Source organism: Heteronotia binoei, chromosome 16 (genome assembly GCF_032191835.1).
Source record: "Heteronotia binoei isolate CCM8104 ecotype False Entrance Well chromosome 16, APGP_CSIRO_Hbin_v1, whole genome shotgun sequence".
Lineage (NCBI taxonomy): Eukaryota > Metazoa > Chordata > Lepidosauria > Squamata > Gekkonidae > Heteronotia > Heteronotia binoei.
This window is the reverse complement of record NC_083238.1, coordinates 18,147,065-18,154,207: the sequence shown is the minus strand read 5'-3', so window position 1 is coordinate 18,154,207 and position 7,143 is coordinate 18,147,065.

Here is a 7,143-nt window from a genome sequence, read left to right as displayed (position 1 = left end):
ATTGTAGAATCATAGAATTATAGAGTTATAAGGGACCTCCAGGGTCATCTAGTCACACCCCCTGCACAATGCAGGAAATTCACAGATATCTCCCCCTAAGTTCACAGAATCAGCATTGCTGTCAAATGGCTACCTAGCTTCTGTTTAAAAACCTCTGAAGAAGGTGAGCCAACCACCTCCTGAGGAAGCCTGTTCTATTGAGGAACTACTCTGTCAGGAAGTTCATCCTAATGTTTAGCCAAAAAAATTCTTTTGGTTTAATTTCAACCCATTGGTTCTGGTCTGCTCTTCCGGGGCAACAGAAAACAATTCTGAACCATCCTCTATATGACAGCCCTTCAAGTAATTGAAAATGGTGATCACTTCTCAGTCGCCTCCTCTCCAGGCTAAACATACCCAGTTTCTTCAGCCATACCTTGTAGGTCTTGGTTTCCAGACCCTTCACCATCTTCATTGCCCTCCTCTTGGATGCATTCCAGCTTGTCTGTAGCCTTCTAAAATTATAATGTTCAAAACTGAACACAATACTCTAGGTGAGATCTCACTAGAGCAGAGTAAAATGATACCATCACCTCACTATACCTCTGTTGACGCGGCCCAAAACTGCATTTGCCTTTTTAGCTACCACATCACACTCCTGACTCATGTTCAATGTATGGTCCATGATGACCTTTTTGCCTTCATTGTCGCTACCCTATGGAAGCAACTGGAGGCTTATACAATCTCTTCAGAAGATGATAAAACACATGGGGGGCTTATTAAAGAAAGTCTCCCCCATGCTATAACGATGCATTTGATTTGTTTCTACCTAAATGCAGAACTTTACATTTATCCCCATTAAAATTCATTTTATTTGTTTTAGCCCAGTTTTCCAGCCTGTCAAGATCATCCTGTATCTTCACTCTGTCTTTTATACCGATTCCGCAGTCACTGTTGTTCTGCCCCCAAGCTTCTGCTTTCACCCCCCATGGCCACCGTGTCTCATCTCTTTGAGAAATTTGGGGGGACGGGGTATTTTACTGCCCTGAAGGATTCTGATCTCTTGCACAGCAGAGATTCAAAGTATTGAGTGAGCATCTAGGTAAAAAAAAAAGCTGCCGAAAAGACCTCTTGGATGCAGACCTGGATTTACACAGAGAAGCTACTGGAGGTGAATTCATTTACAATTAGCATTTAAAATTACTGGAGCAGCATTGTTCTTTCTGAACAACATATACCGTGCACAGCTCTGAACTGCTGAAGAGCTGCCCTTATTCCTCCAGAGCTCAAATGCAAATGGGCAATCTTCCTATCCTTCTTTTATTCAGAAATCTGCATACATTGAGGTAAAAAGAAAAGAAGGCACACCTCGCCATTCATTAGGATCCCCATGGGTCCAGGCACATTTCTGCAAGGCAAACATTAGCCTCTTCTTAAAATGATCTCCAAACACTGGAGGAAATAAACAGGGTCATGTATATATATTTGTCATTTCAACGTACAGCAATTCTCACCTTCATTGTCGCCACCCTATGGAAGCAACCGGAGGCTTATACAATCTCTTCAGAAGATGCTAAAACACATGGGGGGGCTTATTAAAGAAACAAAAAAGGGTCAGCTCAAAGGTGAAAGAAGATTATTTTCCCCCAAGCTGAAGAGTGAAAATGCAAATAAGGCTACGGATAAATGGAATGAAATCCGGGCGACAGCAGCCTGTCATTCAGAAGAAGCGTCGCTTTGAAAATGAAAATAGCAAATTGTCTCTCAGCAATCAGGTTGGAGCCAGGCCTGTAAAATGCAGCACCGGGAAGCAGCTAAGCCCTCCCTGTTACCAGAAGAACTTCAGAAGAACAACACCTTTATGGTCTAGGTGACTGCAGGAGTGTGCAAAAGAATTAAACAGTGTAATATCAGCATAAACCAGTCTGCGGTAAACCCTTTTCCTGACATTACATATCAAAGAGAAAAAAAGTCTTAAACTAAATCTGTTTATGGGTCTTTTGTGTGCAAGTGTGTGTAAACTACCACCGAATGTTTGTAAGCTAGCATAGCATAGAAAGATGGCAATATATGGCTGTTTAAATCAGATTACTTGCGCTGTAAAAATCATTCAGACTCTGTTTATCGTTTCAACAGTCATGTAGTCATTTCCCCTCCAAATCCTAGGGAAGATTGGTGGGGCATTTTTGCTCTGGTCTTTGTGTTTTGCCAATAAAGTCGTAAGTCAGTTCACTGTTGTGACTGGTTTTTTTTTTTTTAATTTAGTGTTCTTTTGTAATTTAATGATCAAAAGTGGATAGTGCCAAGGCCAAGTAACGGTCGCTAATCTTGTCTCTTTCTCGAAGCATGCCAAGAATCTTTCCTTTTATATACTAAGCAAGACAGAAAGAGACTATAAAATTTTGGAAAATGAAATGAAAGGACTGTGGATAAACACATTCATTTAAGGCAGGAGACCTGACATTGAATATTTCAAGAAGTGGATGAGCTAATGTGTGAGGAATTTGTGTAAGAAAAACTGCTGCAGGTAATTCATAATATTACCAATGAAACAGTCACCCGAACTGACACAAAAATGAAACCCTGTCTGCTTTCCTTGGCAGTATCAATTTCAATTGCATTAGATGTGTAAGGGAAATAAGCTAGCACAGAGGTAAACTGCTCCGTGCTAGTGGTGGGGTATTCCCCATAAGAGGTTCTGCACTGGGCTAGACAGAGGAGTTAGAAGGACTTAGAAAGGGTATAATTCTACTTAGGATAGTATTGTATACCTTCATTACATAAATGTGTGTAGCTTCAAGGTCCCTTTAAATGAAGAATAGCAACAACCAGGAAGACCCATTGGTCTTGGAAGAGGGTGGGGGGGGCAGAATATGCGAGGAATTCTTAGTCTAAATTGCCACAGTGGCTGTTCCCCCTAGGATGTTCCCTCCACAAGAAGCTTTTGCTGATTTAAATGGGCCACTGACAGTGTGATCTGTAGGAAAGATACCATTTAAACGCACTGGAATCAATCAGCTTGGGCTGAAGTAACTCTGAATTTGTGTTATTTACACATCTGTGTGTAACGTGTCGTTTGTATTTGAGGCCCAACTTTACAGAAAGTCATAGGCTTTTTCTACCTGGGCTCACTCAGCACTCACTTGCTTTGTTTGGGAGCTTTCCAAGTACATCTATGGAACTTTCCCTTTTAAGCTGAATCAAACACCTTTGGTCTGGCTTTAAAGGCAAATAGCACAACATAGGGATGTTGCTCCCGTTGCCACTCAATGGGGGGATTGAGGCCAATCAGCATCTCTGGTGATGTGATAATGTCACTTCCTGCATGACCAGAAGTGTTGTCACAATGTCACTGGCAACATAACTACACCACTAGGAAAGGCCTCCACCCTACTGGTGAGTCTCCCGCTGGTTGCCAACCCCATGCTGCCAACCCTAGCACAACAGCTGCAGGAAAAGACTCTGGGTAAGAGCTCTGCCTATAGCCAATCCAGGGCTTCATCTTCAAAATGGTGATGGTCAGATCTAGTATTCCCCTCCTTTAATGGGCTTTAAAAATTCAGCCACAACTCAACTGTGAGCTGTGGCTCAGCTGTTGGGGAGAGGAGACTAGCTGGATTGTTGTCAAGTTAACACTTCTGAAGAGCAGGAAGTGGGTGAGGAGAGGTAATGCCAGTGGCAAGCGATGTGGGGAACAGGTTGCGTGAATAGTGGTCCTGCACACTGGACTAATTCAGACAATGGCAATCTCTATGGTTGCAAATGCAAAGGTAAGATCTCCGTCCCCATTTACCATTGTCAAGGATTTCTGCTATTTCATAACAGCAGAAAGCAACCATTCAACAGTTAGAGAGATTTTTTATATAGTTTTCATTTTCCTCTTGTGTGTCCATTCAAAAACTCGATAAACAGCTTGTGGAAAACTCGAGCTTTACATTTTCCTGAGTGCTCAGCCTTTGTATCAGTTCTATTATTGAACAGGTGGGTTTTTCCCTCCTCTGTCTGAGAACGAATTATTTTTTAAAAGAGTTTTGAAGCATTGTACTTCTGTTAGCAGCACAGTCCACTAGACTTTCTTAAGAATAGGAGAGGGAGATGACAGAAGTTATGAGGAAAATAAAATGGTTCCACATTTTCAGAAGGAGGAAAATTGCTAGGCAGTAAGTTAAGATGATAAATCTGAGGCAAACAGAGCTGGTGGAATGATAAAATGGGCCCCACAGGACACCTTCTACCAAGAGGAGAAGGTGCAATTTATCAGGTTGGCTCAGGTTCAAAGTCACTAGGCTTTAATGAGGAGTCCTCCATGCCAATCCAGGGCTATTTGCAACCCCTAAAAGCAATGTATTCCCAATGTGCTCACCATTATGTTTCTTCAAACACAGACTTTCTACCTTAAAGCATTTCCTTAAAGTGTTTGTTAATTCTTTATCTGTGTTTTTAATTATTGTTTGTTTAAAATGTTGAGTGTTTTTAAATTTCTGGTTTGCTTTTTTCAATCTGTGTTAATTTGGATTATTAAAATTTGTATCACTGCAACCTGGCTGCTGCATCATTAGCTGCGTTGGATCTAAGGAGATAAGGCTGGATAGAAATATTTTAAATATTTTTTTTTCTAAAGCAAAGAGCCTCCCCTAACTTTCCTCCATCTGTTTAGAGTAGGACTAGCTCTAGGAGACAGATCCATACCCCTTTGTCAGCCTGGAACACCAATTCAGAATTAGCTTCCCCCATCATAGGAGGACACTTGACATGGAATGTTCCAACATTTTCTGATCGGCTTCACCTCCTTGGGCATCCATTTTGTCATTGCCCTCTCCCATGGCACTAGTACCTGTTTTCAAAATCCCAATCCAGATGTGCCCATAAATTCAGCCAGGCTGATATAAAGTATAACTGTCTTGAATGTGTTGTGGGTGGAATGTATTGATGGGGGGGGGGGGGAACTGAACTGGTGATTATCTTGGTGACAACGTCTACACAACCGTTATGCTAGAATCATAGAGTTGGAAGGGATATCTAGGGTCATGTAGTCCAACTCCCTGCACAATGCAGGGAATTCACAAATACTTCCCCCACACACATACTTCCCCAGTGACCCCTGCTCCATGCCCAGAAGATGGCAAAAAACCTCCAGGATCCCTTGCCAAACTGGACTGGAGAAAAATTGCTGACTGACCCCAAAGTGGCAATCAGCATTTCCCTGGGTGTGTAAGAAAAGGCCACAAGAACTAAGCACTGATGCAACCCTTCCTGCCCTCTTTCTCATGATCTGCCTAATTCACAGAATCACTCATAACGGCATTTTCAATATCCTTAAACTTTTTATCAAACACCATCTGAGTACATGTATCTTTAAGAGATCTTTCAAGCTTAGTTATATCCACTTTAAGAGTCTCCAGTTCCTTCCTTGATCTTTCAGTTATTAAAAGCATAAGATTCATGGAGCACTTATTGAGGATGGATGCCCATCTGGATAAAAATTCATTATTGAACATTGCAGGCGGTTTGTTAATACACAGCCCGCAAGGAATTTTGTTCATTTTACAATATTCTGACAATGATATAGCATGATACTGTAACCTAATTTCTTTTTTCTTACTATAAAAAAATTGTCCCCAATCAGTATGCGTTTCCCCAATTCTGTCACTTAACATGTCTGGAATGTCTGCAAGAATACATTCCTTCTCTGTATCCGAATAAGCAAAAAGCATACCAACTTGAGCCATAACTACCTCTCTCCATATTTACTTACCTCCTGAGAGGATTACTGGTTTATTGTTTGATTTTGGGTCTCACTCTTGGATTACAAATAGGGTAATCAGCCCTGGATTACAGATTTACTCTTTGTAGCCTCTGTACTTGAAATCTAGTTGGAAGGCGTGGTGGTGATTTGGATTACAACTGAATCAGTTTTGCTGCAAGATACCTAACGTTGAATGTCTGCTGTTGTAGTGAACTGAACTGAACTGTTTTCCCTATTGACTATCTAGCGTGGTGAACTGAAAAGTGGCGTTTATTATTATTTTTAGTATTGTTTTGGCTAACACAAACTGTTGATAGAAGCAAGAAGGTTGTTTTCATTTTTGAACTGTTTTATAAAAAGGGCATTTTTTGGAGGAGTTTAGCTTATCTGGTATAAACAGGAACATAGAGTTTCCAAACAAACATAAAATAGGTGTTATTGGATTTGTGGTTGCGAGCATGCTTATTTTAACAAGAATGAGTGGTCCCAAAGAAACTGTTAAAAGAAAAGACAATAAAGAAGGAAAGCAAACATTTCTTTCACCTAACGCTCCATCGGCACCAGGAAAATTTACGACCATGCAAGGAGATATGAAAGAAATGCAAACTGCTTTAATGTCTGCTATAGTACAGTTAACAAGCAAAGTAGATAATATTGGGGAACAGATGGCAGAGGTTAAAAAAGAGCTTTTGGAGAACAGCAGACAAACAGCTGAGACTAACTAGGCTCTAAAAGTACTAGATGGTCAGGTTACAGAGAAGATTCAAAAGGCGGAACATCTGGAAAAAGAACAGAGTTTACAAGATTCTAGACTCTTGCAACTGGAAGTAGATAGAGCTGCATATATGCTGAGGTTTCAAAACATACCAGAAGAGAAAGATGAAGATTTACAGAAAATTCTAAGTGAAACCTTGGCTGAAATTTTACAGGTGACTCCTGAGAGGATGGAAGAAGAATTTGACCAAGTTAGACGGGTACCATCGAGCTATACAAGTCGAAACAAACTACCTAGTGAAGTTCATTTGAGATTCACAAGGAAGAGGATCAAAGACGACATTTTAAAACAAGTAAGAGATAGACCTATGATGATAGCTGGAAATATGGTGAAAATTCTGAGAGAGGTTCCCTGGCCTGTGAGACAAAAGAGGAGAGAATATCAAGAGCTAACAGATTTTCTGAGAAGAGAAATATCTTATATGTGGCTAATGCCAGAGGGCCTTCTTTTTACATACCAAGAGAACAGATACAGGATTAACTCCATTTTTAAAGCTCAGAATTTTTTGGAAAGAATGAAGAAAAAAGAAGGCAAACAAAAGAAGGCTGAAGAGGAGGGAGAAGGCTCTCATGAAGAAAATCCAAATGAACCATGGAGATACCATACAAGACAACACCCCAAAAAAGATAAGAAAGATATTGAT